Genomic DNA, 27,314 nt, shown 5'->3' on the forward strand with positions numbered 1-27,314 from the left:
GACGTCACTACACGTCATTCCAATCTTCAGAGTTGGCTGAGTGCCCGCCGAACGGTCAAAGGCCTATTAAGGCCAATAATCAACTAATTGAAGTACTTGTCAGGGCTGCCCGTCCAACGTTAACGTTGGTGGGCAGGCGAAGAGCCCAGGCGGCCTTCACATTTTTCATGGAACATCATCCACAGGTGTGGTGAGGTTTCATAAAGGCTTTATAACTTTAATAAAAAATGTTATTAAAATTCATCGACATGTCCCAGCTCATGTGACACTGTCACATGAGAGGGCACGTCTGAATAATTTTTTAAATTCTTTTTTTCAAGCCTTCATTTTCAAATTAATCTCCCTGAGGCAGCTCCATGCCTCAGGGAGATTTCTGTGTTCTTTTGAGCACATGCCCAAAAGAACTCAGGCCCCAACTCTCCCTCCTCCCACAACCTGTACAGGTAGTGCTGAACGCTTCCAGGTGTGTATCACGCTGGGCTGGCCTTAATTGACTTGCCCACGTAAAATGGTGGCGTGCAGCCGATCATGGGCGCCGATCGGCTGCGTGCCCACCCGCGCCCTATCCCGCCCAGCCTGCCCGACGGGGAGAAAATTCTTTCAATAAGATCACTTCTCAATCTTTTAAATTCTAATGGATACAGGCCCAACCTATCCAACATTTCCTCTTAAGATAGACCATCCCACGTAATTGTTGAATGAAACTTCTCTGAATTGCTTCTAATGCATTTATAGTCTTTCTTAAATAAGGGGACCAAAACTGTACATGATACTCTAGGTACTCCCTCTTTAGGATCAGATGTTAATCTGAGGTCCCATCAGCCCTCTCAAGTGGATGTAAAGGATCCCATGGCACTATTTTGAAGAAGAACAGGAGAGTTATCCCCGGTATCCTGGCTGAAATTTATTCTTCAGCAAGCATTCCAAAACCAGATTATTTGGTCATTTATCACATTGCTATTTGTAGGAGCTTGCTGTGCACAAAATTGCCCCATTTCCAATATTATAATAGTGACTACACTTCATGAATACATCATTGGCTGTAAAGTGCTCTGGAATGTCTGTTGATTGGAATAATTCTATATAAATGCAAGTGGTTTTATATATAATAGTAACTGATCCATATTATCAGTTACTACTTTACAGACAAATCATAGCTTTGACCACAGTGATCATCAGTGATCAGTAAATAACCCATACTGTTAATTTTATTGCTTGTGAACTTGAAAGCAGATAAACCCCGATTACAATGATATGAGTGCTTTGTAATTCCAGCATACTGAGCCACTTACCATGATTTGTTGAGATTCCGAAGGATGTACCCAGGCCTTGCTAGTATGAACGAAGCCATCTGTTGGGACTATTTGCAGCAAATTTTCCCTAAACCCCCCAATTCTACATGGATTTAAAATTTCTATTTGAATAATTGGAATAATCTCAGAAGGAAAGGGCAAGTTTGGAAATTCATCCTAATAATCCACCAACTTTGAGTCTTTGGGTTTGCTTTTATCTTGTCTTGTGTCCTTGTTCTAGCCTAGGTGACCATTTATATGCGTTGCTGCTGGAAACAGGCAATTCTATTTCAAACAATAAAATATTCCAGTGGGATAACACAGGGCATCTGAAATTGGTGATTCACCTGGCACATTAGCACAACAATAACAGAGTTAATAAAAAGGCAACATTTCAAATATCTCAACAAAGAGTTACAGCTGAACCATTCACACATACCATCAGATCCAGCCGGAGAGGCAATTTGTTTCTTCAAAGAGTCAAGGGCAACTTTTAGCACAACTTATATAATTGAGGCAGTACCCTGTAGAGCTTCCTGAGCTCAAAGATAAGGCAAATCCATACTTTCAAGTCTGAGATCAAAAGTACTCCTATCTCAGCTCCTGAAATGGAGCATCTAGCATCTTAACATATTGATTAACCACATTTCATGACACCTAAACAAATACTGCTTGCTGTAATGTATCTAAATACATTAATCTTCTTTCTGATGTGAACTGCTCTATATTTCTGCCATCAAGGGCCTAAATGGAATGCCTAATGAGTCTACCTTAGTAAAATAGTCTTAACAAATACCTTGTTACAATTTATTTCCACCATAATCACCCTTCTCTTGACACTATTAATTCTGTGTAACATTTATCACCGTTATCAATCAGCCTCCTCATGATATTGGCATCTGACACAATTCAGCAAATCAGTGAAACGAACTTAAGCACTGATCTTTGGCTTCTTTTGTCCAACACAGCAGGCACCACACGTTTCCATCATGCTGTTTAATTTTGTTCTTTCTCTAAGAGAATTTTTTCCCCATTACTTTTATGCATACGATAAAATACTCTTAAATGGGAACCTCTTTGAAGAAAAAGATATTTCCTTTTTCCAATTGTAGTATTAATCAAGGAATCTACTCTGCGTGAGGGACAATAAATAAACAGCAGCTCATATTAGAAATATTAATCAAACATTACCTCTTGTATGAGGGCTATTAGTCAAATACTGATATATGCATAAGGGATATAAAGCAAATGCTGCAGCATATCTGAGGGATATTAAGCAAGCACTGAAGTATTTGTGAGGGATATCACACAAATGCTGGAAGGTACGAATGCAGAATATTAAGTAAGCATGTACATGAAAAGGGCAGAGCAGTAACTGTAGCTTGCATGTGAGGCAAATGCTACAATATGCTTGAAATCTTCAAAAAATCTAGTAGCCTTGTCTGGCACAAGTCTGATAAACTACCACCTCATAACTTTGATCATTTTATTTTTAGACCTTCTGCTTTGATATTCTTTGTTTCACCCTAACATCCAATTAAATGGAATCCCACATCTCCTCCATTGCTAAGGTGCTTCTCAGATGCTTATTTCCCCCGTTCAAAAAAAACCCCCTCCATGGAACAAATTTTAGTTCTCTGTACAAGCCTAAGTCTGATGTAAACTTCTATCTCTCAAACCTGGACAAGCTTGGCTATCCCACTGCCAGTCCTCAACTTCTTTCTCTCCCAGTCTTCTGGTCACTATTTTATTGAATTACATATGCTGATCATTGTCCCCTCAACTATAAACTTTTGTTTCTCTGTTCTTCATCCTCTATGCATCCTGACAGAGTTGAAATTAAGACTCATTGCATTATCTCCTGCTTGAACTCATTTTTTCTCTGGACCTCAAATTACTTTAAATATATAGGCAAAGCTGCAGCCTGTATGGAATAAACCAGATTCATCATTGAGCAATTAATATGTTGAAAGATAAGAAATGTGAAAATATCATCAAATTCTATTAAACCAGTGTGCTAAGGAGAAAAATAAATGCAAAATGTTGGAGTCCAGTTTAATCATCCTTCTGTCCAAACAGTCATTCTTCATTATCAACGCATCCACATTCTTAATTGCCTGCATGATGTCTCTCATTGCAAATAACTTTATCTCTCTTCAATGCATTTCATTCTCTTTTAATCAATGTCTGGCATGACTTTGCAAAATAGGTCAACTGCTTGCCAATTACAGAATACACAAGAGTAATGTGAAAGTGTAATCATCATAGAAAACCTTTCACAAAGAGGCTAAAAAAGAAATACTGGTGTTAGAATTCTCTGAGAGGAAATATCCTAATGAGTAGAGGGAAAGTACTCCACAGAACAAGATCAACCTAGATGGTCTTTCAATTTGTCCTACCCATACAGTTGCATAATGTGAATATCTTTCGGGACAATTAGCATGTATACTCACCTGTAAGGTCATGCAGATCTAAAACAATCTTGTAAACTTTCACCTCAAAAAATGATTAAAAAAATCCATCATCCCGTTATTAGACGAGGGTCAACACTTCAAAGCTTCCATCCATGAGAAGCTTTATATTAGTTGGTTCCAACAGGTAGTTCCACTTTATTGTTTTAATTAGCCAATTCCTGCCAGCCGGACGATGCTCCTGTGCTTAAATGCATATTTAAATAGTAGCTCTGTGGTGGAGTCTCAGTTCTGGCTCCCACAGCTGATTTGAAATCTCCTCTCCCTGTGGCTATCCAGTTGTGCTGTCCCTGATTCCATCAGTAACAGACACTTGGATCAAAGTCCAGGATTGTGACAGTAAGTTGCCATCTAAATGTCACACTGGGGAAGCAGAGTAGCACAATAGTGAAAAAGATTGGAGCAGTGTGGTACTGTCACGTCCAACGGTATTTGGAGCATTTGTTTCACTAGTGGAAAACCTGGGGGATGAAGCACCTGTGTCTAACACAGAAGTTTCTAATCTATAGTGAATTCTAAAGAGTTGGAATGGATGTGTTGGATTTAACAAATAAAAGACATACCAAAATATCCATTCCAGCTATAAAGAGTCCAAGATTGAATTCAGACCTCAGGAAAAGTTTGGTAATGGTCATTTAACTATTGTATTTAATTGAAAACAGTTTCTTCACTTATTGCAAACTGATCCCTCTCACAAGGAAGTGGTGGAATGCCCCTTTGAATAAAAACAAGCTGCAGTCTCAGATATTCCACCTGACCTACAATACCAAGTCTGTATAGAATTCACATTCTTCAGCAGGATCTGATCTTGACCTCCACCAGCTGTTAAAATAGTAAACAGGTCTAGGTCCAGCTTCGTTACTTTAGTGACTGATCTTCCTTACAGAATCTGATCCAAACTTGGAAGTCAGCAATCTTGTTTTAATCCATAAAATTTTGGAATTCAACTGGTATACCATAGCTCACAGCATATAAGTCGACCCAACATATAACCCAACTTAATTTTTTCGGCTTGTTTAGGCTTATACTCGGTGTATAATTCAACACCCTCCCCCCTCCCTTTTTCTTCTAAGAAATACTATACTTGCTTTAGGAATTGGCCTTAATTTTTCACCTCAGAAATATGTTTTACTCACTTTATAAGTTGACGCATGGGGTCAAGCAAGCGATACAGGCTGTGTTGCCAAGAAGATGAATGGGAATTTAAGACAGGTCCACAAACAGAAGACTGTGCATGGTAAACAACAGACGGAAATGGGTTCTCTGGCAAGAAGAATGAAGTATGAAACTGGTTTCAAGCTAAAAGTTGTAACATCTGCGAACTCATCAAATAACTGTGCTGCAATGGGGGACTTCAGTGAGAGTGAAAAACTGGTGCATGAATGGAAGAAGGAATGAGTCCTGAAGAAGAGGCCCAAGGCCAAATGCGCCATGAGAACAGGGGCCAGCCACTGGCCTGATCTTGAGAAGCATGTATTGGAATGGGTCGTTGAAAATTGTCAGAATGGTTACGTCGTCACCCGAAATGTAATGCATATATATGAACTTAAGTGGCTTAAATGGGCCCAATCAAACCCTGAGTCCAGCAAAGATTTCAGAGCAACAGTTCATTGGTGTAGCCGCTTTATGGAAGAAAAATGCCTAGTGTTGCGGCATAGACCAAGACTGCTCAGAGACTACCAAAAAACCTCAATACCAAAATTTGATGATTTTAAAACATTTTGACCATGGTTAAAGGTATGTTTGTAGAAATAATTCATTCAATAAAATATTGATTTAATTTGAATTACTGGTATTTTTTTTTTCACACTTCAAACTTGCGACCACCTACACTAACCCCAGCGGTTCACATTTTACATTTGGCATATAAGTTGACCCTCATATTTGGAAGGATTTTATGAAGCTTCACATGTTGACTTGTGCACTGTGATTTACAGTAGTCAGGTCCACCTGCATGGGTCGGTAATGCTCCCGAAGGGATATGGATCTAAGAATTTCTAGTAAGGTAAAGGAAAGCGGTGGCATCTGAAATTTGACTTTTAGCATTTTTCCTTGACAGGTACAATGCGCACCCTGAGGGAATGAGCTGAGTTGGTGCGTTGCGACTCTGTTAAGGATACAGAAGTCTGAAACTCTTGCTACCAGGAACAGAACCAACAGGGAAGCTAATTTAGCCCGGCACCCTGAAGGGAATAAGATAATCTGAACAGGAGGTGAGCAAGCCAATGTTGCATAGACTGTCATGTTTAAGACAAGCTTGACAAGTTTATTGGAAGCATTCACCAGCTGACTGGATCAGTCTACTGGGTTAATAAAGACAGAAAGTGATGATTTCAGCCTTTTGGAGTACTGGTTCTAGTGAATTTGAATTGTCCATGCAGGTGGGCCTGACTATATCACCTGTTAAAGTCTAACAGCCTAATTTTTAGTTCCAATTGTGGCTGGGAATGGAAGAAGGTGGGCACTAAAAATAGAATAGTTTCCCAGGATCTGAGATTAGAAAGATCGCTCAATTTTCTGCTCAAACTCATTTTCATATTGTTGCACAGAGCAGCTCACTTGGGCAGTGTTTTAGAGTGAAGTTGCTTATTTTCTTTACAGTAAATTACATTCTTTGATGTATTTATGAATGGTAACCTGGTCTGGTTTTATTAATACAGCTGAAAATGAACGGCAGTCAGGAGTAGAAAGGCTTAAAAAAAAACCAACCGCATTTCCGGCTTCTAATCAGCAACCGGAGGTCCCAGTGCGAAAGTCAATGTTCACATATCAGGTGAAGATCAGAGCAACCAGGTTACGCCATTGTCAAATAGTCTGCCTCATTTAATGTGTAGCAACATACATGAAGAATGACAAGGTTGGTGAGTTACAAAGGATACCCAGCATTAATGGTACTATACCCTAGAATGGAATTAATATCTTCTTGGCAAAAAGGTGAGAAGAGAAGATAAAGCTGGTTATTCCCTGTTCATACTGAATATTGAAAGAGAAACCATTGAAGTTCCATCTGACCAGTGAATATAAAAATCCAAGGTTATCAGCAGAGCAGTGTCTAAGGACAGGTTTAATAGATGCACGCAAAATTATGAGACGTTTTGATAGAGCAGACAGGAAGAATCTATTTCCGCCTACAGGAGAGTCAGTAACTAGAAGATCCATATTTAAAATAATTGTCAAAAGAGCCATGAGGAGTTATTTTTAAATGCAGAGGGATTTTGAATGCACTGCCTAAAAGGGGGGTGGACACAGATTTAAACGTAATTTCAAAAGGGAATTGGATAAATACTTGAAAAGGACTATGGGGCAAAAGCAGGGGAATGGGGCAAATTGGTTAGCTCTTTCAAAGGGCTGGGCACGAAGGGGCGAATGGCTCATTCCTCTGCTGCAAGATGCTATGATTCTTCGATCAGTGAGTTGAAGTTTATATTCAACTTCAAAGTGCAGATAAACCCAGCCCAATTAGAGCTTGCTCACAATGCCAACCATCAGGTTTCTGTTTATTTAGCAGACTGAGGGTTAACTGGGTCAACTTCAGGCAATGACATGCTCAGACCCAGATAATAATTCTAGGTTATTCCATAGATTGTACTGCTATCCCCCTGATGAAGATAGAGAATTAATATCTGGCACACAACGCTGTAGGCACAGTGTGCCGATATTAAGCCGAGGTCATTCACAGTGGGAATATAGCACAGAATGCCAATACTAATCTGCAATGATGCTCAGTGGGAATATAGCTGAGTGTGCCAATATTAAGCTTAGGTCACGCCCAGTGGGAATATTGCAAGTATCCCATTATTAAGCTGAGATCACACTCTATGAGAATATAGCAAAATTGAAATATTAACACCAAATTTGTACCTAGCAAGAATTTACAATGAAGTGTTATTAATCTCAATGTATATTCAACAGGAACATTACAGAGGTTGCCAACATCGACCCAGGTTCAGTATTTTTTTGGACTGTTATCATAATCTAATAATTAGTGCAATTAACATTGAGATGCTACACTACAAGGGGTGTAACAGAGTAGGAATATTTTACGAACTATTAGTACATTGTGCTCTTTTTTCAAAGTTTCACACTTTATAATCATGTAACAATATAAATAACCAGTGCAACTGTTGTCTCTGAAGACACACTGAAGATTCCTTATGGCCGACAAAGGGATGAGTCATATCTAGCCATGTGACAACAAGGTGAATGTTATGCTTGACCTTTTAAATGGAGATTGTTGTTTTAACTAATTACTGTTTATGATAAATTTATCAATGTTTCACATAACTTTTAATGGAAGAAAGAATTTCAAAGCATTAATTTTAAGGGGGATTGCTGATGTTTTAAAGGGAGCTTTAATGTTTTTCCCTGTATCTTGTGGATTCTCTCACTTGCTTGCAAAGACAATTGGTTGCTAAACAATGTTCTTTTTTCATCTCTCTGATTTCTTCCCCATTCCTCCTGAAGGTACCCATGAATGCCTAACATTTTTGACCGTACTTCATGCATGAATCTAGATTGTGAGTGCTGGCAGCCCATTGACTTGAGAAGCTTCACAGCCCTGCCTTTTCCTGACCTTGGATAATGACCAGTTGTGGAAAAACGATGTGTTTTCTTCCACTACTGGCAAGGCCAGGGGCAGTGTTGCTAACTGCGTTGCCTTGGTTACCACCTTGGCTGAGACCAGTAAATACAGCACAAGATTGAGATCAAGGTATTCTTGGTTTACACATGGCTCAGCTCCATACATTTTAATTTGGGCAAGGTCAGTGACTGGAGTGCTGAAAGTAACTGTTGCATCGCTGATGAGCCTCATCTTAACATTTGACATCTATCTACAGACCAAAACTGGTGGAAATTGAGACAGAAACCATGGACCCAGGAAAATGGCCCCTGGCATAAGTTGATTTCTGCCAGAGCCAATGCTAGACTTAGGATGGAGAGAAAAGGTCATAGAGAGGAGGCCCCGAGATTTCTTCCTGTGGCCCAGGGGAGAAGCCCTGCTCTACCTGGCCTCCAAGGATCTCTCCCAAAGATTTAAAAATGCAACTTACCTCGGCCTCTTATGATCATTCCACTTACATCTGCCAGGATTACCTGGCAAATTTGCTATCCAGTGGGCATCCTCCCAACTTGCAGTTAAAATAGCGCGAAGATACTGATGATGTCACCACCCCATGACTTATACATTTCAGTTCATTCCCAGCCTGGCCCATGGTTGGAGCCTTGGCTGAATTAAAAAGTCTGAAAAGAGAAAATGAAGGCAGGTGAGAACAGGTTAACCTTGGGCCAGCAAGCCTACCCATGTGAATTTAACCCTTCCCACGCTCTGTTGAGTGAAAGGAGGAGAATAAAGTTCCCCTGTGTGTTTTTACCAAATAATCAATGTGGGACCTAATACGTATTTTCCCCTTCTATTGAAATCAGTTGAAAATTAAAGTATATCAGCTATCACAGTGAAACTCAAAGATTAGCAATTCAGCAGATGAGAAGACTAGCCCTACCACTGTAAATCTGCCAAATTCAGTAATTGCTGAATATATGACTGCATGATGATGAACTTGAACATGTACTTAGTTTTATTTATATTCCTACAAAGACCAAATTGGTGACTCACTGCTTAATGGAGTTATATTTGGAATTGAACTGACCCCTACACAAAGCTGAGGTGGAGGATGGGAAGCCACATGACCAAGGGAAAACAATTAAAAAGTTGTAGTTAAATTAATACGGTGGATGGTTATTCTGCAGGGGTTGTCTAATTTGATGATCTTTTTAATTCATTCATGGGATGTGGGCGTCGCTGGCTAGGCCAGCATTTATTGTCCATCCTTAATTGCCCTTGAAAAGGTGGAGGTGAGTTGCTTTCTTCAACCGTTGCATTCCATGTGCTGTAGGTGCAACCAGAGCATTGTTAGGAAGGGAGCTCCAGGATTTTGACCCAGTAACAATGAAGAAACAGTGATATATTTCCAAGTCAGGACAGTTAGTGGCTTGGAGGGGAACTTCCAGGTGGTGGTGTTCCCATGTGTCTGCTTCCCTTGTCCTTCTAGATGGTAGCGGTTGTGGATTTGGAACCTGCTGCCTAACGAGGCTTGGTGAGTTCCTGCAGTGCATCTTGTAGATGGTACGCACTGCCGGTACTGATCGTCAGTGGTGGAGGGAGTGAATGTTTGTGGGTAGGGTGCCTTAAATAATAACACTTTGATTCATGGATTAAAGGATTCACTATGGAATTTACCAGATAAGTTTCAGGTCACGTCAGCAGCGATAAACCAGTATTTTAAAAATGAATTAAATGTCACAAAGATGTGAAAAAAAAATCATAGAAAGACTTAGGATCAGTATATATAAAGAATAAGCTCATTTCCTGCTCATTAAGCTATCCGATTCTTTGCTACCTAAATAATTAATTGTCAAAACAATAAAGATAATAATGAAGCATGTTTTATTGTCCCTCTGCTTTATCCCCAGTATAAAACAATGAGCTGAATCCTCTTTGCTTTTAATAGAACCTGACAGGAATCATTACTGCACCACCCTTGTGTTTATGGGTGGAATCTCACACCCTCCCCTGTGGAAAGTTTGATGAAGGGGGTATTTAATCAGGCAGGAGGCTGGTGGGAGGGAACCCGACCATCTTCCTGTCTCTACCCTGATTAAGTCTGTGATGGCAATGCCCATGGATGGCCTTCCAGCTCTTGCCAAATGAGGCCTTTAAGTGGGCATTTAATGCCCAATTAAGAGCCTCATCCTACCACCACTGATAATAAACCAGTGGCAGGTAGGGGGGGATGTCCATCATAAGGGTAGGACAACGGGTAATCACATGTGGGGATACTTGCAGGCCCCCCTGGGGGCATTCGATGCCTGACCAAGTGACCTAGCGTGTGGAAGGGGGGGATCTACTGAGATCCATCCCCCCCTTGTCCTTGTTGCTGACCCACCTCTCCCACCCCCACCTCCGACCTCCACCCCGTGATCTCCCCTTCCCACACCCCCTGCCATCACTCACCTCTGGCCTGGTATCAGGTGATGATCCTAAGCCTTGGGTGGGTGTCATGTCGGTAGAATCCATCACCGCTCAGTGGAGCTGCCAGCCTCTGACTGGCTGACAGGTTCCTATTGCCTGCTCTGGATTTCAATGGCGGAGCGTGCTTCCTGACGTGCAATGTCAGGAAGGCCATTTGAATACATTTAAATATTATGAATACTCATTATAAAGCCTGTCTGCCGGTACCGTCCCCCCCATGTTGGACCAAGAGGTTGTGTCGGTGTCTAATTAGGTCAACATGTTTCACAATGGTACATAAACCACGTGCACCTGGTGACCAGCACTTTGCTCATGACTTTGAGGTTTGTTCACCTCCCTTTCATCATGCAACGCTCGCGGCAATTTGACTCTGCGCCAGGCTTTGCAGGCAGCACCACATTGCCCTCAGGGGGTATCACAGGCAAGGTTCTGCTGACCAGACCAGTGGTATGGCGATGCTGTGGAAGGGGCTGGAGGGCAAAGCCTCCACCGGGGGAGGAGTGAGAGTGGACAGGGGTTGGGGAAAGGGCCGGAGGGCAAGGCCTCTACCGGGAAGGGGGCAATAGTGGTCAGAGGTTCGCCTCAGAAACATGACATGGGGGGTTCACGGGGGAGGCTGCTCCTCTGGGTCAGAATGGGGAAGGGTCTGTTTTAGAGGGACATAATCGAGTTGGGCCAGAATAGGAGGACTGAGGTGTGAAAGTGCGCTTCAGTTTACATGGCTGACCTCACAAGGACTGTCCCTAACTCAGTTCAGAAAGGGTGAGGACACGTCAGTCCAGGGTCACCAGTACCTAGAATGTTGTGCACAGGGAGTGTTACGCATCTCAGTCAGGGGGTGGGGGTTGGTTTCTGTCATTATACTGGGCCGCAGGTGGCACACTCACAATCAGGGGAGGCATCTGCAGCCTATAGATGGGGAAAAGGTAGTGCAGGGGCAATGGGGGGGTTCTGGGGAGGGGTGTGCTGAAGGTTTATTGCTCAGGAGGCCTTAAGATGGGGAGGGTGAGGCCCACATGGGGCATGGGCACATCCACCTCCAAAGATTCAGAGGGCAACACAACAATTTCCACCACAAACATAAAGTGTTCAAGGATTAGAGGAGGAGCATTGAGAGTTGTTGGATGTAGGAAAACCAGGAAGTTGAGCTCCTCCAGGCCAATGGGAGGGATTTGTACAGTCACAGAGAGGGTTCAATTTGGTCAGGGAGTGAGACATCAGCATCACTATCTTCCAAGCTGAAGTGATAGCGCAGCACAAAATTAAAAAAGAGATGAGCCTCTAATGGTGAGCGTTCTGAGGGCTGATTGGAGGACTGGTACTCTGCACTGGGAGGCCGATTAAAGGGGCACCCAACTGAATTCTGTTTCACCAAATGAGGGGCGATGCACACCTGAGACATGCTCGGAGCCTTTTCAATGGCAATGCAGGGAATCAGGAGAGTTAAGCACTGAAATGCGTATACGTGAGGTGAATCCCCATTCCTGGCAATAATCCATCTCCTTGTATAAACACTTTGTTCCAAGCGCTGAAATTCCCCAGAGCCATAACAAAGTGTGGGTCTATTGGGAGGACTGGACAAGCTGGAGCTGTGTCTTAAATGCAGGAGCTCAGAATACAGTCACTGGCTGCTGACCAGATGAGAAACCTCAGGCCCCCTCACTCCTCCCCAGTCAAACTATCGCACGTTCTTACTAAACATTTGCCCTTATGTCCTTTCCAAAGAGTCTCGTCTGCAAGCGCAGTTAATGAAGATCCCAGCAACAGGCCTGAGAGCTGCACATCCAAGTGCCTGGCCAAATTGATATCATAGCATTGGCTGATGTGGAAGTGGGGGGATCACCTTGAAATGTACCATGTGCTAGCCAAGATTTCAGTGGCAATTAGGTGTCAATACTGGACCCAAGATCTTGAACCCACAGTAACTCATTATTCATCAACAGAAATAGGCCCTTTGCAAGCTCATGCTCACTTATGCTGCAGAGAGGAGACCTTCAGCAAGATGGATGCTGGATATACTGCTGTCTGCATCATCGCATTCAAGCAGGAGAGGAGACAGAGAGGATTGCAACAGAGGCACCAGGCCCTCCAAAGGGAGCAACTTCATCCTTATGAGCTTGGGGGAAGCAGGGCCCCCTCCGGATGCAGAGGATGAGGCTCACAGAAAGGGTATGCGTAGATGGCTCTCAAGACTGAGGGTGTACAGAAGACGCTTCCTGTCTTTCTTACTGATGAGCGACAGACAGCGTCGCTGATGCCTCTGCATGTCCAGTGAGCTGGTGATGCACATCTGCCATATTCTGCAGGATTTGATGCTATGGGGACTGGGAGGACATCCATTGCTAGTTGCTGTTAAAGTCACCGCTGCTCTTAACTTCCAAGCAACCGACTCTTTCCAGGGCTTCACTGGGGACCTCTACAGGATCTCTCAAGCTTTCATGCACAAGTGCATACAGATGCCCTTTTTGCCAATGCCCACAATTATGTTAACTTCAATCGAGATCAAACTAGCCAGGACGCCAGAGCACAGGGCTTTGCTGCGATTTCCAGTTTCCTACAAGTGCAGGGTGCCATTGACTGCACTCATGTGGCTATAAAAGCTCCCTGGCAACAGGCACTCCGATACGAAACAGGAGAGGCTTCCTTCCACTCGATCAATGTCCAGCTGGCCTGCGACCACTAGAAACAAATCCTGCAGGTTTGCGTCAGATACCCAGGAAGCTGCCACGACTGCTACACATTGAGTAGGTCAAAGGTCCTGGACATATTCAAAGGACCACACAAGATCAAAGGTTGGCTCCTTGGTGACAAAGGGTAGTCACAAAGGACATTCCTAATGACACCCATGCAGAGGCCATAAGATGCAGCTGAGAGAAGGTACAATGAAATTCATACTGCTACATTGGTGGAGCAGACCATTGGAATATTAAAGAATCGATTCCAATGCCTGGACAGGTCTGGCGGAGCACTCCAGCACACTCCCCAGAGGTCTCATTGATCATTGTGGCTTGCTGTGTGCTGCACAATCTGGCACTGCAAAGTGGGGAGGACTTGGCAGATGCTGACATGGAAGAGCTGCACATCTCCTCTGATGAGGAGGACATTGAAAGGGTTGAGGGCGATGAGGTTGAGGAAGCCGAGGTTGCAGGTGAAGATGCCATCTTATAGACCAAACAAGGCAGGAGTGCACATGAGGCCCTCATGGCCACCAGATTTCAAGAGGAGGATGATGAGAAGGAGTGAGTCTCCTTGGAGTTGTCATCAGTGGCCTCAGTGACTGTTTAGGTGAGGGGATGCTACACACAACATCTGGCACAACCCTACCAGGGTTGACCTCAGTGCGTTGGCATGCTGGCGCTATTAACTCAGATTGAACGCGGACAGGCTCCTCCATTGCGAGTTGCTATCTGAGAAATGCAGCTGACATTCCTTCCTGGTGTTCCCATGATTGTCGCTGCAGCTCCACCAATTGAGATAGGACCGAGTCTGGAAGCTGATCATCTGACTCGGACTCAGCAGAATCCTGGCCTCCAGCGGTCCTCCCAGTGCCAGTGAGATCGGATGTCCCAGCCTCCGCCAGGTGTGGACCATATTGTGTGCTGTGCTCACCAGATTCTGACCTTGAGCCTGCTCCAGAACTAAATTCCCCCGAGTCCTGTTTCTCTGCGCTATTGGACGGTGTGGGTGAGCACTGTTTTGGGTCTTCAAAGGTGCTGTCCTCAGGTTCCTCCTCTGAGGTGTTGTTGGGGCTGGAGCTGAGGACCTCGGGCCTTAGCAGAGGTGCCCATGAAAGAAAGAAACGATTAGTGCATGGCAGGCGCCTCAAGAAATAGCCAATGCACTGTCAGCACTGGTGTCCAGTATTGGTCCAGGGAGATGTCATGGAACTTGGGGGCTGCCATCTTCTTGGCTTCTGGGGCCATGTCCTCAGTGGAACAGTCCTGCACTGCATGCAGTAAGACAGCTGTGCACAGCTGCTCGATAAACATGGCACCTGGAGTGAGCTCACAGCAGGGCAGGCGAATCAGAGGGTTGCCTGACCATGATCTGACGTTTCTCTTGTGTGCACGTAATTAGTGAGCTGGGCAGCGGACAATACGTTGTTAAAACCTGCCACTGCGGCTGGCGGGAAAAATGCTGATTTTCACGTCTGCCACTGCGCTCAGAGCGCGGATGGGAAAATCCCACCCAAAGTCCTGAATTTTCGCTTCCGAGTCAGCAGCGCAAAATCAGGACAATTCACCGCTCCACAAGCCTGACTCAGGGAAAGTGTCCAGAAGTTTGGATTTTTGTTCTGGGATGGGGTGGTGGATTTTGGGGAGTCGTGGCTGCCCACCCCCAGAAAGAGTTCAGCGGCTGCCGGGTGCAAAGTTGGTCTGGGCACTTGGCGTTCTGGCACTTCATCGAAGCTATGGAGAAAGGGAATAAAACAATAAACATCCCCCCAGCCCTCACCCCTCACAACCCCACATGTTCCCCTTGCCTCATCCGTGCCAACCCATGCCACCTTATGGCCCCATACACCCCCCCTCCCGCCATGGCCCCCCATACCATCCATGTAAATCCCTGTCCCCCCATGCATCCTCACAGCCTTTTATAGCCCCTATGCCAACTTAGTGCCAACTCATGCCCCCATGCACCACCCTTTGCCCTTACACCTTCCATGCCAACTCACCCTCCATGTGCAGGCCTCAGGACCCATGTTGAGATTAAATGAAGTTTTTAAGTGTCTATTGATGAATTAGCTATTTAAAACAAACATTTCCATTGATTAAAAAACATCACTATATTTAACTTTCTTTAATCTGTAATAAAAGCAAGGTTGTGAATTCAGTCACGCGGCACTAATTCTGTTATGGTAACCCTCAGGCTTATGTCAACAGGCAGAGTGAAATTGCAAGCACTGATTTTTTTAATATTGCAGACAGTTTCTTTTTCAAAAAATTAACGGCTGGAGGTTTAAATCCCTTGGCAGTTTGAGAGTTCTCTTTGACAATTCTCTTGATTGATGTCTTGACAAGTCTCTCGTCAGCTCTCCTGACAGCTCTATTGACAACTCTCTTGACAGTTCGAATGAGTATATGCACTTTTTACAAACATTCATGTCTAATTTTAACAGTCCCAAAGGGCACTTGACCTCTCCAAAGTGCACCTGATCTCTCCCAAAAGTGTCCTGGGACCATATCCAAAAAGGTAAACTATCTCTCCAAAGAACTCTATTAAGTTTAGACCTTCTCCTAATAGGTCTAAAGTCCACAAGTCATGTTTTGGACATCGCATCAGAAAAAAATCAGATCTGACTGAGGCAACTGCGCTTTAACATGTGCAGTTACTTTTGTGAACCACAGATGGGCTATTTAGAACCTGCACCAGCTCCTGTGAAAATGGCAGGAGTCGGGTTTGGGAGGGGGGACCTCCAGATTTGTGCCTCTGCAGCCTTTTTGCTAAACCGAAGAGCCTCTCCGTCTGTGCAAAAATTCAGGCCAAAGTGAAATTTGGCTCTCTAAAAATGCTGCTTAAAGTAGCAATGAAAAGGCTTTGAAACTTTGATCATCTACTGATGCAAATTTCCTGAATGAGAACCAAATAAGATCAGAAAGGGAACTTTATGGCATTGTTACCATGACAACAGTATTTCCACAACATATAGCCCATAGCTTTACCCGCTTAGCATCAGGGATGCAAATTGGCACAAATTGGTTATAAAATCCATGAGACTTCTGAAAGCCTTATAAAGCCACTAGGGAGGATTGTGTGATAGCCATTTTCAGTTTGGAGTGCAATCTATGTAAACTGTGAATTACTTAAGATCAGGGAAACTCTAATATTGCCGTGTGTTTTCAATGTAACAGCTACGGCTGCATGATCCCAGTGGTTGCATATTCTTCATTTGACTCAAGTATTTGGGAAATTAGCACTCAAAGGAATACTGCAAGCTAGAATCCCTTTTCATGACATACAGTTATTACATTACCATAAAATAGGTTGGAATAAGCACCCTTATTAATATTTATGAACACTGTTAGGCGAATTGGTTCTCTCTAGGATAGTTGTAGATGCTTGGATTTTTAATTTTTAGAATATGTGGCAATAAAAGATAAGCTTACCATAGGATAGCTCCACTTGCAAGGTGCAAGCACATCAATACATTTGAGCTCTTTTATCCAGGTCATGTTTTCCTGAAAAAGAAAGCATTTTATCACATGTTAAGTCTGCCAATGTCATTATTTTAAAGTTATACTTGAAAAGAAGAAATAAGACCCCTGTCATGTAAATGGCACAACATAAGTCTTCTGACCAGATGATGCAATGCTCGAGTCTCTTGTTTTTTGTCACTCCAACTCTTCTGCTAAAACTCGAAGGCTGCTCAAATATTAGCTCACGTTGTGATATACGGTCAAAAATTTATGGGCTTTCTGCTGCGCTCCTGTCATAATTACAGAGGGGGTAGTTGAAAGCGGCATTAGGCTGAGACCTGGATGTATCAGGGGTATGTCAGGGATACTGTGGGGCCTTGTAAGGTTAGAGCCTCCATTGACCTCCTGTGAGGGCCTCAGCACAGTGGTAGGTTGACCAATGACAGGAGTTCTAATGTGAACACTGCTGCTTTCCTCCTGAGGAAAATGGGGCAAGGAGTTTGGAAGACAAAGGTGAGCAAGTGATGTTTCAGTTACACAGATCCTTGGTTGGGCTCCAACTGGAGCATTGTGTTCTTTTTTCAGGAAAGATATATTGATCTTGGTGGGGGTACTACACAGATTCATCAGTATGAGGCCAGAGCTTAAAGGATTGAACTGTAATAACAGGATGCAATAACGTATTATTCTCTTGGGTTTACAAGTTACGAAGGATGATCACTTCATGATTTACAGGGTTCCAATAGGGTAGATGCAGAGAAACTATTTCCTCTGATGGGAAATTCCAAAACAAAGGGGCATTATCTTAAAATTCAAGCTAGGTTTTTAAGAGTGAAATCAGAAAGCATTTGTTCATAAAAGGATATTGGAAATCTGTGACTCCCACCCACAAAAGACTGTGGATAAAGAGTCAACTGAAATTTCCAAGACAAAGATTGATATATTTTTTGTTAGGTAATGGTATGAAGGGATTAGGGAGAGAAGATGGGAAAAAGGAGTTGAGGTACATTTGTGATCGAATAGTGTGGTGAAACAGGCGTGGGTTGCTGAATGGCTTCCTCCTGTTCCTGCGATCCCTCTCCAGCTGGCCTCACTCACATCATTGTTTTTGACCCCGGGTGAAAGGCGGCACAAGTGTTGAAGTTGGCCTGGAAAATAAATGCCCTCCTGCAGATTTTGGTGAGGTTAGAAGAAGAAGTTCAGATAATCAGAGCCAAGCACTTGCATGTGGATGCATGCAAAACCCCTGGGGGTTTTCAGCCCTAGTGTGTTACTTGAGGGAGGGGTGGATCTGAAAGCTGAGAAGCAATCCCTGATCTGATCATCTTCCTTGTCTGCCTTGTGGAACCGTACTGTTTCCAGCTCTGGGGAAAGACTAGGCCTAGAAACAAACTCAACAAACCCTGAACATGGCCAACTCACCAGCAATGAATCAATCAGACAATTAAATTAAAGCATGTGTGAAATGTTAATGCGATTTGCACAGTTTTTAGAAGCTATTTTTTGTTGTTGGTGTTTTGCAACATTAACGAGATTAGCAATTACTGCTCCAAATCTGTAAGATTTGGATTGCTTGTGATCTCGTACTGAGCTTGGAGCTGATCTCTGAAAATACACTTTCAAAATCAGACCACAGAAACTCTGCTTCTGCTTGATTCTGATTCATTTCAAGAAATTCAGCCCCAGGGAATTTAAGTCTGGCTTTGATCTGACTCAAATAGAAAGTCCAAATTTGAATTTTCTGAGAATTTTAACCCTTGTGTAACCAAGCAAAACAGAACAATGGATAATAAGCCTAGTTTCCTAATCATATCTCTTTCTACACTAGCAGTTACTTGCATGAATGACTGCAGATCCAGCAACACTCAAGAAGCTCGATAACTCTAGGAAAAAGCAGCCTGCTTGATTGGCACCCCATCCAGCACCTTAAACATTCATTCCCTCCATCACTCATGCACATGTGTACCATCTACAAGATGCACTGCAGCAACTCACCAAGGATCCTTCAACAGCACCTTCCAAATCTGTGACCTCTACCACCTAGAGGGACAAGGGCAACAGATGCATGGGAACACTACCACCTTCCAGTTCCACTCCATGCCACTCACCATTCCTGACTTGGAAATATATCGCCGTTCCTTCACTGTTGCTGAGTCAAAGTCCTGGAACTCTCTTCCTAACAGCACTGTGGGTGTGCCTACACCACATGGACTGCAGCTTTTCAAGAAGGCTCACCACCACCTTCTCAAGGGTAATAAATGTTGGCACAGGCAGTGACGCCCCCATGCCCCGTGGAGGAATAAAAAAAAGTTACCTGGTACTTTGCCCCAGTGACTTCTTCTTATGTGACCCTAAGTACAGAAATTATAGCATAGTGGTTATGTTAATGGACTTGTAATCCAGCAGCCTGGACTAATGGTCTAGAGATATAAATTCAAATTGTACAACTGGAGAATTTAAATTCAATTAATTAAATAAACCTGGAATAAAAAATTAGTATCAGTAATGTTAAATACGAAATTACTGAATTGCTGTACAAACTCATTTGGTTCTCTAATGTCCTTAAAGGAAGGAAATCTGCCATCCTTACCTGGACAGGCCTAGATGTGACTCCAGATCCACAACAATGTCATTGACTCTTAACTGCCTTCTGGAAGGCCGAGCAGGCCACTCTTTTCCTGAAGATGGCTTACCACCACCTTCTGAAGTGTAATTAGGGATGGGCAATTAAAGTTGGGCCATGTCAGTGATACTTACATCCTGTGAATGAATTAATAAAGATAGCATCCAAAGGCTACTAGGCCATGGCGATGGAGGCAGCATAGCTGAATCTTAATGTCCACACAAATCTTTTTTCAGCAGGAGTCACTGAATAGCAGCAAGGAGTGGGAGCCCTCACAGATTTCTCCATTTCCTAGCCCAGGACGAACAAAGCTGATCCTAGCATCCTGACTGACACCCCAGTCGAGATCAGTTAACTCAATACAGGCCAAGTGTGTTGCTCTTACATGATAAGTGAATCTATAGATGAAATCTACAAAATGCCAATAGCATAAAAGAATGAGTGAATACATGGGAAGTTGAACTGGATTAGAAACAAGCCAACCTGGTACCTATATTCAAAAAGAGATGACAAGATAAACCCAAAACTACCAAATAATTTTACATTGTTAAATGACAACAAAATATACCATCCAAGGATCCCTTAGGATTTATTAGTTTTGAACCCGTTAAACATATTCATGTTAGGAAGGTAAAAAAAATTTAAATATAAAATTCATTGGAAGGATGGTGTGCTAAACATGTCTTCTGCAATGAATATTGACAAAGTAATCATTCAGCATGGTAACTATATTTAGTCTATTGGTTTTAACCTCATTTGCATCTTAATAAAATTAATATTTTTGCTATATGGTTATAAAACTAGAAGTATTTCTTGCCATTACATTTAGTTCTCTACATCAATGTTAATTTTCAGATTGTCCTTTAATCCTCTGACTCCCTCCCTTTTCCAAAAGTAACCAGGATGTACCTGTACTCTTCCCAATGGCTTCCCTCATCTCTCTCCCTACAGGCATTGTGCAACGTGCTTTTCTTATTTAATTTCATATGTCTTATTAATCCATATGGAGGTCATGCACAATACTTGAAATTAATGCTTATGGTAGGAAAGATACTAAAGCATTCACTGAAAGGTGGGATAATAAGACACAATCTAGAGATGTAGACTGTACTTCTAAAATTTACATGGATTTCTATAAGCAAGGTTAGATTTAACAACTTTACTGAATTGTTTTTTACAAAATAACAGGAAGAGTAGACAAGGGCATTGCAGCAGATATGGTATATGTGGACTTTCAGAAGGCCTTCATTAAGATGCTACATTTGAGACTCAAAGGTGAAGTGGGGATCAGTTAGTAGAATGGATTGAAAGATGGCTAGAAAACAGAACGCAGAAGTTAATTAATGCTTGCCTAACTATCAGAAAATGGGATGGGTACCCTGCAATGATCCATTCTAGGATCAAAGTTGTTCACAATATGCAAGAGCAATTTGGACTGAGAAATTGGAGGTATATATCAAAATTTGCAGATCATACCTGATCGAGGTTATAGCTAATAATGTGGTGGAGTGTTCCAAAATATAGGAAGGAATAAACAGGCTTACAGAGTGAGAAGATAAATATCAAATGAATTCAATATAGCAAAAGGTGAGGTATTCATTTTGTTAAGAAGAATAAAGAGGTCACTTATTCCTTGCAAACTAAAGAACTGTATGGGACAGAAGCTAAACCAGATTTTGGAATAAAATACCTTCACATTTATCATTATTAAAGATAACAACACATGTTGATAAGACAATGAAGAGTGGAAACTAAATACCAGGGTTCATTTTTAGTGGAACAGAATACATAAGCTGGGAACTAATACTAAATGTATATAGAATCTTGATTAGATCACACTTGGAGTACTGTGAACAGTTTTGGCCTGAACAATTCAGAAAGGATACTGAAGCAATAGGGAAATTACAGAAAAGATTGACAAGCATGTTGGCAGACTTGAGAAGATGCAACTAGCAGGAAGAATGGAACAGACTGTGACACCTTTTTTCTCAAAGGAACACTGAGAAAACCTGACAGAGGTGTTTAAAATTATTACAGGGTTTTGAGAAGGTGGATGCAAAGAAATTGTTTCTTTTTGTAGGCAAATCTACTAAATAGTGGCACAAATGTAAGATAGCTAGTAACAGATCAAATTAAAGAATTTAGGGGAAATTTCTTTGATCAGAGAGAATATGGAACTTGCTGCCACATAGAGTGGTTGAAGTAAGTAGCATTGCTGCACTGTGACACAGTCAAAACTATAATATCAAGATGACAACTCAATTTAGCAGCATTTATTCTGTTGAACACATATTGTGCAAACATAATTTAAGATGAAGGGTTACACTCAAAATGTTATCCTATCAATTTTTCCAATGCTGACAGACCTACTGTTTATTTTCATCATTTTCTGTGTCTTTCATATTTCCAACATTTGCAGTTTTTGGCAGTTTTCGAGTCCATTAACCTTGTTTCTCTCTCCACAGATGCTGCCAGGCCTGCTGAGTTTTTCCAGCATTTTCTGTTTTTATTTGAGATTTCCAGCGTCCACAGTATTTTGCTTTTATGTATGCAGTTTTTCCATTTTTATTTTCTGTATTTTAAGAGTTGATTTCAAAAGCGGTGCTGTCACTCATTCAATGGTTTCAGAAATGAATGAGCCTGCCTGTATGGTACTGGTCCACACATTGATCTGATCTCAGCCAGAGCAGAAATTAGCCACAATATCTGGGAAGGGTGAAATGGGCCAGAGATCCAATTCCTTAGACAATTATACATTTCCCCTATGGTAAAGTGCAGGTGCATCTCTGTTGGATGAACTTGGCCACAATACGATAAACAATTAAAGTCTAATCTCACAGATTCTTGGGTAAGTATTTGGAGGTTCCCTGCTGCCTATAGAATGAAATGCCCCAGAAATACTCAGCATCTTCAGGGAAGGGGGTGGAGGGGTGTTGGAAGTGAGGCCACACCATCAACACTTTTTTTTTCACTAAGGCTTTGCTTCGGAAAGGCTTCAAACATTGTGGCGGGAACAGGGGATGGAGTGGGAGAACAAGAAAATGACTTACCGCCAACTTTAATGACCTAAACCCAAACATAGTAAAATAACAGCTTTTGGCTTACAACCCAGGAAATCTAGATGACAATGTCTTTTGTGTGACTTTTGATATACTGAAAAGAGAAGCTGAAAATATTTTGTTTTTTGACTCAGAATTGTTGGAATCTGGAATGCTCCATCTGAAGGAGTGGTTGGAGCTGATTCCATGGATAATTTTGAAAGTAAGTTGGACAGGTACATGAGGATGAGGAAGTTATAAGGTTACAGAAAAAAAATCAGGGATTTTGGACTAAGCTGGCTCTTTCAAAGAGGTCAGTGAGATCCATTTCATAAACATCTAGCACCCATTGAGTTTCAAAGTCTCTATTGTCTATGGCCCTTTCTGTTGATGGTCCCTCTTTAACAAAAGGGATGTGTGAATTTCATAATTGACTGTGATTGTCTGCATGTAATTAGATAGTTGTTTGATTTTCAGGACTGTCTAGGGTTGCAGACTGCCAAGTCACATGATATGCTACACCCATATTAAACAGCTTTTGGTGCCCACTTTCAGAAATAAAGCTTTGAAGTTTACAATACCTTCATGCCTGTACTGGGCATGACACGCCTCCCTCCCATGGGAAAAAATGGAGTTCTATGACAATTATTTTAACATGGTTTTCCTGTGAAGCAAAAGAAAAACATTATACATCCACTATCCACATGCACTCGAACTATCATACACAGTAGTTTAGCATTGTTACAGTTTTTCTGTCAAATTCTCTTTTCTTACACATCCCAGTTACCTTTCATCTGGTGAATGTTTATAAAGATCGGTAAATGAAGTTTCAGGAACGGTGACTTTACTAAACATGAGTCACAATGCGATTTGAGGTAGGTTCAGACTCCATGCTAGTTTCCAGACAGAGGTCAGCATTTGCCATACTTGGCTTTGCTTAGAAGGTTGTAATATGTAAATTATTCAGTTTTGCTGTGATGTTTGCAAAGCTCTTAACCCTTCCATGGGTGCTTCCACAATCCATGAGTCTGCTAATTTAGGTTCCAGCCCACTGATGATTCCTGTTTCTAGGGTAATAGTGTGGTGTGTAGCATTTTTAGATCCCTGTGAGATGTCTGGGTTCCCCCCAGTACCTTATTGTAAGTTGCCTGGGAAATAAAGCTGCTGAGTTCAGGTGGATTTAAGTTTTGAAACTGATCCTATGGTTCATCTCATGGAGGCTGCACTTTGTACTTGTGCTTTCACAAATGTGGATTATCTTAAAGGGTATTGACTTCCCAAGTTCTGTTACTTTGGGCATGGGTGGTCCCCAATTTGCCTCATATCATTTGAAACATTACTTCCCACTGGTGGCTGGCCAGCTTCTGCTGCAGTGCCCTGTGGCACTTCCACTGGGTGAGGCATCTTCCTCACTGTCTGTCTGCTGGTTTTAGAACTTTCTCCCTTTCTATTTATATCTGGAAAGAATGTTCAGTCCATTTATTCCTTTTAAATTCTGTAGGCCCTTCCTTGACCTCCTCAGACACTATTGTCCTGGTTTTGGCCTCTTTAACTTTGCTGGGCTCCATCTTGCCCTTTTTTTTAATCTCAGAAGGTTCTCTCCTGGCCTCCAGGAAGTTTTCTTGCTTTCCTTCTAGTTCCCTAATCCTTATTAGCTCTATCACTCCCTGTATGATGTTAGAGTTTTCTTCAACTTCCTGCAGTAAAACAGCATTTTTCTGATTTCCTCCTGTTTCCCAGTCCCCATGGACTGTAGTTGACCCCCTTGGGCACAGAACCTGGTCCCCCACCAAGTCATTTCCAAACAATAGGTCTATCCTCCACATAGGGGGGACCCAAGCTGTCACTACCCCAGTGACCCACTCATTCTTAGGTGAATTGTTACTGGGGAGGACCTTTAAACATGTGCCTTTTACTAGCACTATGGAGTTTGTCCTGCTTTCAGGCTGCAAGTCAGCAAACTTCACTGCAAACAGTGTTTGAAAATACCTTGTATCTCAGAAAATGGACACATCTTTTCTGAAAGCTTATGATGCAAAGGAGTCATTGTCTCTTTTTGCAGGAAGCCTTGGTGGAAATTTTGTCCTACTCCCATTCCCTTTGAGCTTGGGCTTGGTACTTTCAAGGCTGTGGACACGGCTCTGATTGCAACCAACCAACGGTTCTCTTTTATGTGGCCCGGCATGTCATGCTAGAAGGAAGCAGGGCCTGATCCGACTGGTTTGCTTTCTAGGTTCTTTCTTTTAAAAGTTGGGGTTTATCTGCCCTGACTTCTGTACTCTGCTTTCTTTTAGCATCCATTTCTGCCCCCACTGCCTTCTTTTCATCTCTCCTTTGCTGGTAAGAGTTACTAGATCCAAATTTCATTTGGTTTAGAGGTTTATGGGTTAAATTGTAGTCAAAAGCCATTATAGCTGCACTTCTGAGTTTGGACACCCTTTGCTCCTCTATGTGAGGTTTGAAGCAATATGCATCATAGTTTTTAAACTTCTCAACCAACACTATTTCTCTTAAGCCTCCATAGGTGTGCTCGGACCCACTGATTGTTTAATTCTTGAAAGGCCTATGTGGGTTCTTTATGGGGGTCCTGGGATTGTTTGTGGTATGTCTCCGGTACAAGTTCATAAGCACTGAGAATAGCAGCCTTTGTCTGATCACACCTGGCAGACATTTCAGTAGGCAGCATAGAATAAGCCTCATGGGTCTTTCCGACTAGCTGACCTTGCATCTGATGGCCATAGTAACTGAGCTGCCAGTTTCTTGAAGGCAGGAAAAGAAAGTTTCCACATCTCCCTCTTCAAACTTAGGGACAAATTGGGGATACTTCAGGATATCAAAAATTGTCTCTGGACTTGAGGGCATTTAAATTACCACTAGGTAAAGTCAGCTTTTCCCTAACGTGCAGCAATCTATCTCAGTTCCTGATCTTTCTGTGCCTGTAACTCTCTCTCAAGCTTTTTGAGCTAGAAAGCACATTCTTTCCTGTCTCTCCTGGAATTCCCTCACCTCCCTTTCTTTCTGAACTTCTCTGTCTTTTCCTTTTGCCTGAAGCACTAACTCTAGCCTTCACTCATCCAGGCAAATTTTGCCTAATGTGACCTGGTCTGTTTCAGGTTCTGTTTCTTCCACCTGTTGCGAATCTGCTGTGTGCCCCAGATGCTCGGCCAGCGATTTTAGTACCCAGGTCTCCGTGCTTTATTGTGTCTATTCTATCTGCTTAACTGTTTAGAGACATTAATTTTTGCCAAATTAATTCCTCCTCTTCCCGAAATGCTTGAAAGTAGCCATCTTATTTTCTATTGTGAGTACTCACAAGCCTTGCTGCAATCCCTTGTGTTTTGTTTCAACAATCTTGGGCTTATGTTACTTTTCCCTCCTCAACTCCCTTAAAGTCAGATTTGGCTCCTTTACAATGGCTTTATCCCAGACTGCCGCACCTAATTTTTCACAGGGAGAATTTTTTGTATTTTATTGTTGCACCTGATCAAAGTGTTTTAATGTGTGAGCTTAGTGCGATTTCTTAGCCTCAGAATGATTTTTCCCAAGTTAAAGGATTCCCAGCAGCAGGCATTTATGAATTTAAAAATAATGAAGATTACTTATTAGTACACACTTGCCCCGGAGGTTTAAATGCAAAGTCTCACACGCACTGGCAGGATTTTCTCGTCGGCGGGCTGGGGCCGGGTCCTGCTCGCCGACGTATAAATTGAAGCGTGGTGACGTCGGGCGGAACTCTTGACATCACCGCGCCCCATTTAAATTTTCCGGTAGGCGGGGGCGCAGCAAAATCAGCTGCGCGCCCGCCGACCTGTCAATGGCCAATTGAGGCCATTGACAGAGTCATTTAGCTAATTAAAGAACCTGCCTGTCCAACCTTAAGGTTGGCGGGCAGGCCAGGAGCCCCAGCAGGTATTAGAAAACATGAAACCTCATCCACAGGTGTAGGTTTTTAAAAATGTTATTAAAGTTTTTGTAAAAATTATGGGCATGTCCCAACTCATGTGACAGTGTGACATGAGGGGATGTGTCAGGAATTTATATTTTTATTTTTGATAAATTTCACAGAACAGCCGATCTCCCTGAGGCAGCACTTAGTTTCAGGGAGCTGAGTGTGCTCTTTCGTGTGCATGTGTGAAAGAGCGCACTCTCGATTTTGAGATTCCCTCCCCCCCACCCACACAGGGAGCGCATTGCGCTTCCATGTGGACGTTGTGCTGGGCGGGCCTTAATTGGCCTGCCCACGTAAAATGGCACCGCTCCCCCTATTGGGGGTGCTGATCGGAAGCGCGCCTGTGCATGCCCACCCTTCAACTTCACCCCCGATGGGAGGAAAATCCTGCCCACTACTACACACAGAGGTTATATACTGAAGAAGGAAAAAACAAGACGATTACAATCTGGAATTATTTCTGTCTCTCTTTCAGAGCAGGCCTATAGTTTCTTGAGAAATTTGATGCTTCACCTGGAGTTCAGGTTAAGTAAAAGCAGAGGATTCTCAGTAAGCTTTAAGACTTCATGTAGTTGAATTGCAAGGAGGTCAGCTGTTAGATGAACTTGAAGTTGGAACACGTTGGGAGGGAGATTTCTTCCCCCACTTTCAAGATATAGCTAGCTGTGTGTTACCTTGGCTGAGTAGTTGTTTTGCAGCTGGTTCAATGGCTCAGATGGTGCTTATAATGGTATCTGTCTCAGGACAGCTTCTGCTGTTATTTTTAAAAGCAGG

The sequence above is a fragment of the Carcharodon carcharias genome, chromosome 19 (genome assembly GCF_017639515.1).
Source record: "Carcharodon carcharias isolate sCarCar2 chromosome 19, sCarCar2.pri, whole genome shotgun sequence".
In the NCBI taxonomy this organism is placed as follows: Eukaryota; Metazoa; Chordata; class Chondrichthyes; order Lamniformes; family Lamnidae; genus Carcharodon; species Carcharodon carcharias.